Below are 13,322 nucleotides of genomic sequence, written 5' to 3' on the forward strand. Positions count from 1 at the left end.
ATCATGGTCATCATAAAATGGGGAAACCGTAAGTGTCGTGGAATTGTCACGACATACGTCCTATGTCCTAGAGCAAGGACTTAGTCGTAGGGCCATCGCACTAGGAAGCTTAAAGGGGTTAATCGGGACAAAGGACACGAGAGAGTTTTTATACTAGTTCGGCCCCTTACGATGAAGGTAAAAGCCTACGTCTAGTTGGGTTTGGTATTGCTAGGGTTTCGATCTCCAAGAGGCTCAACTCGCCGGCTTGGTTATCGATTGGTTGTTTCTTGCCCTAAGCCGCCACCGGGTCGTCCCGTTATATACATGGGTTGACGCCTGGTGACCTACAGAGTCCCGGCCGGCTCGATGACTTCCTTTACATGCCTTTCTTTACAAGTCTTTCCTTACATATGGCGGTTCATAATTTCAGGCCTTAAACCGCCTTCAGGCCTTTGGGCCTTCTATAAGACTTAATAAACTACAATCTTGAATGTTTACTGGGCTTCTTGCGTAACCCGCCATTGGGGCTGACCCGGCCCCTCCTAGGCGGGTCTCAACTGATAGTAATATCCCCAAAATTAGGCCCTAGGTTGACTTTGAACTTTGTTCTTTGTCAATCTTCCATACTTAGCAAAAAATCCACCTTATCTTTACTGAAATTTCCTTGTAACCCGCCGTGACGTCATCTCTTGAAAATGCAACAACTTTCATGACGTCATCTTCCAACGTATCTTTTATCTTTAATGTTTCCAGAGAATCGAGGCGCCTATATAGCTGGATAACCATTATTCGGTTCTCCCTTGATTTTCGCGCCCTACTGTTCGCATCTTTCCTTATTCTTCTCTCTCTGTCTTCTTCCTCTCGCATCCCTGCTGAAGGAAATATGCCCTAGAGGCAATAATAAAGTTATTATTTATTTCCTTATATCATGATAAAAGTTTATTATTCATGCTAGAATTGTATTAACCGGAAACATAATACATGTGTGAATACATAGACAAACAGAGTGTCACTAGTATGCCTCTACTTGACTAGCTCGTTAATCAAAGATGGTTATGTTTCCTAACCATGGACAAAGAGTTGTTATTTGATTAACGGGATCACATCATTAGTTTAATGATCTGATTGACATGACCCATTCCATTAGCTTAGCACCCAATCGTTTAGTATGTTGCTATTGCTTTATTCATGACTTATACATGTTCCTATGACTATGAGATTATGCAACTCCCGTTTGCCAGAGGAACACTTTGTGTGCTACCAAACGTCACAACGTAACTGGGTGATTATAAAGGAGCTCTACAGGTGTCTCCAAAGGTACATGTTGGGTTGGCGTATTTCGAGATTAGGATTTGTCACTCCGATTGTCGGAGAGGTATCTCCGGGCCCTCTCGGTAATGCACATCACTTAAGCCTTGCAAGCATTGCAACTAATGAGTTAGTTGCGGGATGATGTATTACAGAACGAGTAAAGAGACTTGCCGGTAACGAGATTGAACTAGGTATTGAGATACCGATGATCGAATCTCGGGCAAGCAACATACCGATGACAAAGGGAACAACGTATGTTGTTATGCGGTCTGACCGATAAAGATCTTCGTAGAATATGTAGGAGCCAATATGAGCATCCAGGTTCCGCTATTGGTTATTGACCGGAGATGTGTCTCGGTCATGTCTACATTGTTCTCAAACCCGTAGGGTCCGCACGCTTAAGGTTTCGATGACAGTTATATTATGAGTTTATGAGTTTTGATGTACCGAAGTTAGTTCGGAGTCCCGGATGTGATCACGGACATGACGAGGAGTCTCGAAATGGTCGAGACATAAAGATTGATATATTGGACGGCTATATTCGGACACCGGAAGTGTTCCGGGTGATTTCGGAGAAAACCGGAGAGCCGGAGGGTTACCGGAACCCCCCCGGGAGAAGTAATGGGCCATATGGGCCTTAGTGGAGAGAGAGAGGGGCAGCCAAAGGTGGGCCGCGCGCCTCCTCCCCCCTGGTCCGAATTGGACTAGGAGAGGGGGGGGGGTGGCGTCCCCCTTTTTCTCTCCCTCCCCACTTCCTTCCCCCTCCTAGTAGGAGTCCTACTCCTACTAGGAGGAGGACTCCTCCTTGGCGCGCCTATAGGGCCGGCTGGCCTCCTCCCCTTGCTCCTTTATATACGGGGGTAGGGGGCACCCATAGACACACAAGTTGATCCACGTGATCATATTCTTAGCCGTGTGCGGTGCCCCCTTCCACCATAGTCCTTGATAATATTGTAGCGGTGCTTAGGCGAAGCCCTGCGACGGTAGTACATCAAGATCGTCACCATGCCGTCGTGCTGACGGAACTCTTCCCCGACACTTTGCTGGATCGGAGTCCGGGGATCGTCATCGAGCTAAACGTGTGCTAGAACTCGGAGGTGCCGTAGTTTCGGTGCTTGATCGGTTAGGGCCGTGAAGACGTACGACTACATCAACCAAGTTAACACTTCCATTGTCGATCTACAAGGGTACGTAGATCACACTCTCCTCCTCTCGTTGTTATGCATCACCATGATCTTGCGTGTGCGTAGGAATTTTTTTGAAATTACTACGTTCCCCAACACCTGCCGCTGCTCGAGCTTCGCCGCCGCCACGCCTCATCTCCGTCGTCGACTCTGGCCGCTGCATCGACCAGAACCGATCCAGAGAACCCACGGCGACCTCCGCAGTAGACCTGCAACCGTAAGTTTCCTTTCCTTTGTGTCTCAGATCTTCATTAGGGTTTCCAAGCTCCTTCTTGTTCTTCGTAGTTCATCATAGCTTCTTCGTAGTTCTTCCACTGCCTCCTCTTTTTGATCCAAAAGAGATGTATGTTTATGCAGTAGTTGTTTGGTGCCTCCTTTTGATACTAGCAGACTCCTTTTTCTGGTACAAGAGTCATATTTAGATCTAATGAACTCATCTGGGCTGTATTTTTAGGTCTAGAAATTTTTTCATTTTGAACAGCCATTTGATCTGAAATAATATCAAGCATTTTGGGAAACTTGTTTGTCCCAACACTTGGCTGAATCCGCTTTCTGAAAGAATCTGTAGTCATGGCGGCTTACTGCACCAGCTTTCTTTTCCTTATATGCCATTAGCCCTTAGTTAAGCCGTCATTACTTGTTTTGCATCTTCATCCTTTAACTGTTAACCTCACCGTAAAACTGAACCGGCATGTTGCTTTTCTTTTCAGTTCCTTGCACATCATGCCGTCAAAGACATCAACCATCTGTAACTGGGTCCCCTCAACCATAACTGAGGAACGTTTAAAAGAGTTCTTCATCATAGGATTTCTGCCATCAAAAGCCGTCATGTCTTATCGTGCCCCTCATCCGGAAGAAGAACGGCCCAATCCAAGAGATGGTGAGGTGATCGTTTTTACTGACCACATGAACCGTGGCTTCTCACCGCCCGGCTCAAAGTTCTTCAGAGAGGTCCTCCATTTTTTCAAACTCCACCCTCAAGATATCGGGCCCAACTCCATATCTAATATCTGTAACTTCCAAGTGCTCTGTGAGGTATATCTTCAACAAGAGCCGACCGTGGAATTGTTCAGAGAATACTTTTATCTGAACCGACAGAATGAGTGCACCAACGGCCTTAGTTTAGAACTTGGAGGTATATCAATCCAGCGCTGGTAGGGTGCCGTCTTTCCCCTTATTGTCTTACCAAGCCACCCAAAGGACTGGAACCAGACTTGGTTCTACTGCCAGGACACTTCACCAGCAAACGAGAAGCCCCTGCCGGGTTATTGCCCTGATCGTCTTGACTCCAAGTTCGCGCTTCCTGATAAGCTGACTGTCGCTGAACGCAAGAGGCTGCTTCCATCCATCAAAAGGATCAACACTCTGTTGGGGAACGGGTTAACTGGAGTTGATCTGACCCGTTGCTGGATCTCATGGCGGGTCATCCCTTTGAGCCGCCGGTCAAAGCTGATGTATGAGTATGGTGGAGGCCCGGATGACTCCCTTCATCACAGCCCCATTCAATTGACAGAGGAAGATATTGTCTCAATGTCAACTCTTCTGGTGAACGGGAAATATGAAGATTGCAGTGTCGTCGGGTTAAACCCCTTCTGTCAGCTTAACCCGGTTCCAGAAGTAAGGATGTCATTATTTATCTCTTTTGTATTTCTCCAGCCGTATTGTTCTGACTCTTTACCTTGTTTTTACCTGTCTGCAGGCCAATTCTGACTTCTAGAAAGTTAAGTATGACCACGAGGCAGCGAAGAAAGCGAAAGCCGTCGCCATAAACGCCAAGAAAACGACCCGGAGGTCAAAAAAGAAGAAAAAGAGTACTGCTGAAGACCTGATGATACATCTGACTCGGAGGTAGCCCTTGATTCCCTTGGCCAATTTTTTAACAATCTTATTGACACTGATCATTACCAGGATGACACTGGGGCCAGTCAGGCCAGGGAAGCAGAGGTAACTATCATTTCCTCCGACTCAGAGCCCTTATCAAGACACAAAGTTCGACGAGTGATCCGTAAAGTAAGGTTTTCTAACCCTTTAGCTCACTTGGATCCCAACTTTTGTTTGAAAAAGTAGCAACATGAAAGCCGCCGTCAAGCTGGGATTGAAGACGAACCGGCTGTCGTTCTTCAACAAACTCCTCGGAAACGTCCGAATGAGGTTTACTTATTTCCGTCTTTAACTCTGTTTAATGGATCCTTCTCCTTGTATTTCTTTTAACTCTATTTTATCCTTTCAGGAGGTGTCTCGCTCTTCTGGTGACTCATTGCAGACGCAATTCCCGGCTTTCAAGACTGCTCTCGGGTAATCAGAAATCCTCCTTTCTTTCGGGTTTGTTCAATTGTATCTTTATACTGACAACCTTGCAACATTTTTTCTTAGCAGTCAAGCTAAATCCAAGAAAGCGAAGGCAGCTAAGCCAGCGGAAGACCCCCCGACGCTGGCATCTGACCTGGCTAGGCTTTCTTCTCCGTTAACTGACGCTTCAGAAGACCCGCCTGTTGACACCGAAGAAAATCCTCCTGAGCCGTCATTTGACGAAACCACTATGAACCCTTCCACAACCGGACCATCAAGCTCAGCCAACCCACCGTCTCTATCTGCACAAGATGTTCAGATTACCGGGAGCCGCTTTATTGAACCGGGGAACCCAACCGTGCTGGCTCGGTGTACAGCAAAACAAGAGGCGTTGGAGAGGCAGAAAGTTCGTTTTGACGTTGCCAACTATGACCGGCTCAATGCCAATGATATTTTATCCGGCTATCTTAACCATGTACACTCTAGCCGCGACTCTGAGATTGAAATGGTTAAACAACTGCAGTTGAAATATGAGGTATGTTTTTCTGGCTTATCTGTATTCCTTCAGCCCCCAAGTCTTCAGATTATGAGAGAACCAGGATGACCTGTAGACTTTAAGATATAGGCCGAGACCTTTACCTTTGAAACTTTTCTTGACTTTAATAGATCAAAGCTTCACCTGTAGTCCCCAAGGGCCGGTTCATTTTGATAATAAACCGGTACTTTAAATTGTTTGGTTCCGTATTCAAAAGACTTAATATTTCGGCTTAACCTTTGAGAAACTTGCTGAACTGCATACATTAGCCCCCAAGTGCTAAGTGCCGTTACTTTGTAAGGTGCTTGGGAGTTAAATATGTCTGTAGAGTCGTAGAAATTTGATTTGGCATACATTAGCCCCCAAGTGTCAAGTGGTTTTTTGTAAAGTACTTGAGACTTGAATCTTGATTTTTGAATTTGAAACCAAATCTTGACTCATCTGAATGTTTTGCAGAATGCCTTATCTGAATTGAACTCTCAATTGACTGACACGAAGACCCGTTTAGCGAGTCAGCAGACAGAAATCAAATTCGCCAACTCCAAACTGCAAATAAGTCTCTCTTCAACGGAAAATTTAAAGAGCAGCTTTGCTATCAAGGAAAAAACTTGGGCAGAGGAAAAAACACTTCTGACCCAATGTGCTGGGATGGCCGAAACAACTCTGAAAGAGATTTCAACAGAGTTGAACGGGTTAAAGGGCCGGGTGTCTCAAATGGTAGCTGCTATCTTTGGTAAGCTGTCTGACTTTAACTTTTGTGTGCTGTTTTGCCGATCCGGAGTCTAATCCGCCAACTGACTTTGCGTGTAAAATTTATGCAGGTCCTCAAAGCAAAAATCTGAGCCAAGACCCGTTGATTAAACTGAAGGCAGTATATACTTTGGTTGAAAAAATGTATATTGGTGCACAACAGGCTCTGGCCGCCATCTCTCCTGCTAATCAAGGACCCAACCGGCTCAGCGGCGTCTTGAAGAAACTGTCCATCCTTCCTGCCAGGTTTCAAGAAGTAAAACGCTCCTACGCGAGAGCCGGAGCTTTGACTGCCCTGATCCGCTCCAAGGCTTGGGTGCCAGACCTAGACCCGGCGGACGTGGCCAGAGGCTATCCCACCGTGAAGGAAGACGAGTCTCCTTTTGATCAGGATGACTTCATGGCTTGCGTGCGCGGAGTCCGGCCTCAGGCAACTACCCTTGAAGATGATACCAATGTTGATAAATACCAGCCGGGTTTTGATAGTGAGAATAAGAAGATGGCCACTCCCTCATACAAGGTAACAGATTTGATCCCACCAGTGAGAGAAGACACATTTGCCCCGGAAGTTGACCCGGTCGGCCTGATCGACGACGAAGCCGAATTTGTCGCCGTGAATGGTTTTGATTGGTCAAAACCCAACTTCCAGCCAACAAAAGGTGGTGAACCTGCGAGGGAGGAACAATGATCATCTTCATGGGCTTATAAAGCCTTGTAATAACTTAGTTGTGAAAATACTGTATGCTTTGCTTATGCCATCGCGCATAAAACACTTTTTATGGGAGTCTGTTTCCTGATGCCAATGTATGCATCGTATTTAATGTTTGTTTCTGCAATGTTTGAACTTTGTTCCTGTAAATACAAAGAAAAGACTGGCTTGGCGGCTTAGAACCAAATGGGTTAAAACACCCAATTTATAGCCAACACGTTTACCACAGTAAGAACCAGAGACAGATATAAATAAAGGACAAGGGCTAACTCTTTAGTTAATGCAGTAGGTAAGTGCGTATAAGTAATAACCATACCTTGTCCCTTTTGATCCTTAGACCGCCGGTTTAAATAACCCGGGTGATGAATTTGATAATTCAATCTTTATGAGAAGCCAATGCTTTTTTGAATACTCAATGATTACTATACCTTGGTAGGTTGCACCTTTTGATCCGTAAGCCGCCGGTGTGAATGACTCGGGCGGCTGTGTTGTCAAATAGTCGAGCCGGTGAAGAAGACCATGCTAATTGTTTGTAACATTGAAACAACAAAAAACTAAAAAGCAAGCAACAGATAATAAGCATAATTTAATCATGTATTCAAAAGGTTGGGGGTTTCTGATTTGAATACGATCAGTAAACCGGACCAAAGGGGTTAAGCTAAGGTTCGAATACGACCATATAGCCCCCAGTGGCTTTGGCATTGCGCCGATCAAGAGGGTACCGACAACTATGTTCTCTTTGGTTCGAATACGACCTATGTTTGAACAGGAAGCCCCCAAATGACCTTGAGAGGTTTTTAACGACCCTGATTCAAATACAATCCAAGTCGGACCCAAAAGGGTTAAGCTATGATTCGGATACGATCAAGAAGCCCCCAAGTGAGTTTGGCCTTGAGCCGATCAAGAGGGTTACGATAGCTATGTTCTCTTTGGTTCGAATACGACATATGTTTGAACAGGAAGCCCCCAAGTGACCATGAGATTGCAGCTAGATTCGGATACGATCATAAGCTGGACCAAAAAGGTTAAACTTGATTCAAATATGATCAGCTCCTTAATAGTCATTTGAAAAATAAGAAATAACAAAGATGCATAATCTTTGAAAAGAAAAGAGACCGATGGTCTTACTTTATTGCTTAACATGGTATATACAATGTTAAAGTATGTACATGATGAGAGTCGGTGGCTCAGGTGTAGTATGGCCGAAGTTGAGCAATATTCCACGGCCGGCGGGTCTCTTCCTCTGACTTACGTGAGTCTTGGTGCTCTCGAACGTCAATGAGGTAATATGACCCGTTGTTTAAGTTCTTACTGACCACAAAGGGTCCTTCCCAAGGTGGGGATAACTTGTGTGCATTTGACAGATCCTGAATGAGCCGGAGCACCAAGTCGCCTTCCTGAAAAGTCCTGGACTTAACCCGGCGGCTGTGATAACGACGCAGGTCCTATTGATAAATTGCTGACCGGGCTGCTGCTAAGTCTCTTTCTTCATCCAACAAGTCAAGTGCATCCTGTCTGGCTTGTTCATTATTGGCTTCAACATAATCCACCACACGGGGCGAGTCATGACGGATGTCACTAGGCAACACTGCTTCTGCTCCATAAACCATGAAGAAAGGTGTGTAACCTGTAGACCTGTTGGGTGTGGTGTTGATACTCCACAACACCGAGGGTAATTCCTCTACCCAACAACCCGGCATTCGCTGTAAAGGAACCATAAGCCGGGGTTTGAGCCCTTTCAAAATTTCCTGATTGGCTCTCTCAGCTTGACCATTGGATTGAGGATGAGCTACAGAAGAAACATCAAGACGGATGTGCTCTCGTTGACAAACTCCTCCATGGCCCCTTGGGACAGATTAGTGCCATTGTCAGTGATAATACTATGTGGAAAACCAAAACGGAAGATCACCTTTTTCATGAACTGAACCGCCGTGGCCGCGTCACACTTACTCATAGGCTCCGCCTCAACCCACTTGGTGAATTTATCAACTACCACCAGGAGATGTGTCTTTTTATCCTTAGATCTTTTGAAAGGTCCCACCATGTCAAGCCCCCAGACCGCAAACGGCCAAGTGATTGGAATCATCCGGAGCTCTTGAGCCGGCACATGCGCTCGTCATGCAAATTTTTGACATCCATCACATCTACTGACTAGATCTTCTGCATCAGCGTGAGCCGTCAACCAGTAAAAACCGTGACGAAATGCCTTGGCCACCAAAGATTTTGACCCAGCGTGATGACCACAATCGCCTTCATGGATCTCACGAAGGATTTCTTGACCTTCTTCAGGGGAAACACACCGCTGAAACGCTCCGGAAACACTGTGATGATATAACTCTCCATCCGAAATCGTCATTGACTTAGACCGCCGGTTATCTGTCGAGCCAAGGTCTCATCCGCTGGTAACTCTCCCCGGGTCATGTAAGCCAAGAACGGTACTGTCCAATCTGGGATGACATGAAGAGCCGCCACCAACTGCGCCTCCGGGTCAGGAACAGCTAAATCTTCTTCTGTGGGCAACTTGACAGAGAGGTTATGCAAAACATCCAAAAAGGTGTTAGGTGGCACCGGCTTACACTGAGACCCCAACCGGCTTAAGGCATCAGCCGCTTCGTTCTTTCAACGGTCAATGTGCTTCACCTGATAACCTTTAAAATGCCCTGCAACAACATCAACCTCCTGGCGATAAGCCGCCATGAGAGGGTCCTTGGAATCCTACTTGCCAGATACCTATTGAGCCACTAGATCTGAGTCGCCAAGACATCTGACCCGGCTCAAACTCATCTCTTTCGCCACTCGAAGACCATGGAGCAAGGCTTCATACTCTGTTGCGTTGTTGGTGCAAGGAAACATCAACCGTAACACATTACAAAATTTGTCACCTCATGGAGAAGTTAACACAACTCCAGCCCCCGAGCCTTCCAACTATCTGGACCCATCAAAATGAATAGTCCAATACGTGTTGTCTGGTTTCTCTTCTGGCATCTGCATCTCTGTCCAGTCATTGATGAAGTCAACCAGTGCTTGAGATTTGATCGCAGTACGTGGCACATACTTCAACCCATGAGACCCAAGCTCAATTGCCCACTTGGCAACTCGCCCAGTGGCTTCTCTATTCTGAATGATGTCTCCCAAAGGAGCAGAGCTGACCACAGTGATCGGGTGACCCTTGAAATAATGTTTAAGCTTCCGGCTTGCCATGAATACCCCATATACGAGTTTCTGCCAATGCGGATATCGTTGCTTGGATTCAATCAACACCTCACTGACGTAGTAAATTGGTCGGTGAACCGGATGTTCCTTGCCAGCCTCCTTGCGCTCCACCACAATAGCCACACTAACAGCCCGTGAGTTGGCGGCCACATATAATAACAACAGCTCTTTTTCAACTGGAGCAGCAAGAACCGGCGGCTCAGCAAGCTGTGTCTTCAAATCCTCAAAAGCAGTATTTGCAGCATCACTCCAAATAAAAGCATCTGTTTTCTTCATCATCTGATACAAAGGCATTGCCTTCTCCCCTAACCGGCTTATGAACCGGCTCAAGGCAGCAACACGACCCGCCAGCCGCTGAACGTCATTGATGCACGTTGGTTTGGCTAAGGACGTAATTGCTTTGATTTTCTCCGGGTTAGCTTCAATACCTCGGTTGGACACCAAAAAACCCAAGAGCTTGCCAGCTGGGACTCCAAAAACACACTTGGTCGGGTTAAGCATCATTTTGTAGATCCGGAGATTATCGAAAGTCTCTTTCAGATCTGTGACCAAGGTTTCCTCCTTCTTGGATTTTACCACTATATCATCCACGTAAGCATGAACATTGTGCCCAATTTGATCGTGAAGACAATTCTGCACACACCGTTGGTAAGTCGCCTGGTCACTCTTAAGCCCAAAAGGCATAGACACATAGCAAAAAGCTCCAAAAGGAGTAATAAAAGTTGTCTTCTCTTGATCCTTGATCGCCATCTTAATCTGATGATAACCAGAATAAGCATCCAAGAAACTCAAACATGCGCAACCCGCCGTAGCATCAATGATCTGATCAATACGGGGGAGAGCAAAAGGATCAACCGGACAAGCTTTGTTCAGATCGGTGTAATCTACACACATACGCCAGGTGCCATTCTTTTTTAGCACGAGCACCGGGTTAGCTAACCACTCTGGGTGAAAGACCTCTACAATGAACCCGGTAGCCAAGAGCCAGACCACCTATTCTCCAATGGCCTTGCGCCTTTCTTCATTGAACCGTCGGAGAAACTGTCTAACAGGTTTGAACTTTCGATCAATATTAAGAGTGTGCTCAGCGAGTTCCCTCGGGACACCCGGCATGTCTGAAGGTTTCCATGCAAAGATGTCCCGGTTCTCACGGATGAACTCGATGAGCGCGCTTTCCTATTTCGGATCCAAGTTTGCACTGATAATGAACTGCTTGGATGAGTCGCTAGGCACAAAGTCAACCATCTTGGTGTCCTCGGCTGATTTGAATTTCAACACCGGCTCATGCTCTGTTGTTGGTTTCTTTAATGACGTCATGTCTGCCGGGTCAACATGATCCTTATAAAACTTTAACTCCTCTGTTGCACAAACAGATTCAGCATAGGCGGCATCACCTTCTTCACACTCCAAGGCTATCTTCCGGCTCCCATGTACTGTAATGGTGCCCTTATGACCCGGCATCTTGAGCTGTAAATACACATAACATGGCCGAGCCATGAACTTGGCATAAGCCGGCCGCCCAAACAGAGCATGATATGGGCTTTTAATTTTAACCACCTCAAAGGTTAATTTTTCTGCTCTGGAGTCGTACTCATCCCCAAAGGCTACTTCCAGTTCAATCTTACCAACTGGGTATGCCGATTTACCAGGTACCACACCGTGAAAAACAATGTTGGATTGTTTGAGATTTTTATCAGTCAATCCCATCCGGCGGAAAGTCTCATAGTAGAGGATGTTGATGCTGCTGCCTCCATCCATGAGCACCTTCGTGAACTTGTATCCACCAACCTGAGGTGCCACTACCAAGGCCAAGTGACCCGGATTATCAACCCGGGGCGGGTGATCCTCTCTGCTCCACACAATAGGCAGCTCTGACCAACGTAGATAACGTGGAACCGCCGGCTCAATGGCATTGACGGCCCTCTTGTGAAGCTTCTGGTCCCTCTTACACAAAATAGTGGTAAATACATGGTATTGCCCACTACTCAGCTACTTCGGGTTGCTCTGATAATCGGTTTGCTGCTGCTGATTACCTTGGCCGGGTTGTTGATTATATCCCCCTTGGTGACCAGGATAGCCCTGACCGGGGAAACCTCCTCCCCCTGAACCGGCGCCCGAGCCGTGAAAACCGCCTCCTCCTGAACCGCCACCTGGGCCGTGACCTCCATCAAACGCATTTGAATTTTTAAACGCCTTCATGATCGTACAATCTTTCCACGGGTGGGTGGCTGGCTTCTCCCGGGTGCCGTGCTTTGGACAAGGTTCATTTAATAACTTCTCAAGGGTGGGACCTGACCCACCCGACCGAGGGGGTTGTCTGCCCTTGCGCCATTGATTACCGCCCTGTGCATTGGTGTTAGCAACAAACTCATCAGCCTTACATTTATTACCCTCCTGATTTGTCGGGTTATGCTGGTGACCCTTACCGTTGCCGTTCTTCTTTCCCTTCGTTGCCTTTTCTTCATCAAACACCGGGTCCTTGGTAGTATCAGAATCAGCATACTTGACAAGAGCCGCCATCAACGTTCCCATGTCTTTACAGTCACGCTTGAGCCGCCCCAGCTTCTGCTTCAGAGGTTCAAAACGGCAATTTTTCTCCAACATTAAAACTGTTGAGCCGGCATCCATCTTATCAGATGAATGTATTATCTCCTTGACCCGGCGCACCCAATGGGTTGTGGATTCACCATCCTCTTGCTTGCAATTGGTCAGGTCCACAATCGACATAGGCTGCTTACACGAGTCCTTAAAGTTCTGGATGAACCGGGCTTTCAACTCCGCCCATGAGCCGATAGAATTGGGTGGCAACCCTTCAACCAAGTACGAGCTATTCCGTCTAACATCATGGTGAAATACTTGGCCATTGTGACATCGTTGACCTCCAATAACTCAATAGCCATCTCGTAACTCTCAATCCAAGCCCCCGGCTGTAGGTCAGCTGTGTAATTAGGCACTTTACGAGGCCCCTTGAAGTCCTTTGGCAAACACTCATTGCGTATGGCCGGCACCAAGTTAAGGGATCCAGACCGCACTGGCTCATGCCTGTATGGCCGGTTGTGGCGTTGAGCATTGCTTGACATATCTGCGAAATCCATATGCCTACTGTAACTCAGGCTCTGGCTTGGGCAAGGAGTTGAATGGATCCTGTCTCGACTGTAGGAGTATGCATCCAGCTGCGCCAGAGCCGTTTGAAGAAGTTCTCTTACCCTCCGTGTTTCAATTGCCGTCGGTGAGTCGCCTTCCATCGGGAGAGCCGCCAAACGAGCCGACGCTGCGATGAGGTTTTCCAAGGGATTGGAGAAGTGACCCAGCGGCGTTGGCACGTAATGAGGTGGAGCGGTAATTATAC

General features: G+C 46.8%; 1 pseudogene; it reads right to left on the bottom strand.

Annotated features, from left to right (window-relative positions):
* LOC147964507 (uncharacterized) overlaps positions 1–13,322 on the bottom strand; it is an 84,949-nt pseudogene that overhangs the window by 6,765 nt on the left and 64,862 nt on the right.

Source organism: Triticum urartu, chromosome 6A (genome assembly GCF_056163025.1).
Source record: "Triticum urartu cultivar PI428250 chromosome 6A, HENAU_Tu73, whole genome shotgun sequence".
Lineage (NCBI taxonomy): Eukaryota > Viridiplantae > Streptophyta > Magnoliopsida > Poales > Poaceae > Triticum > Triticum urartu.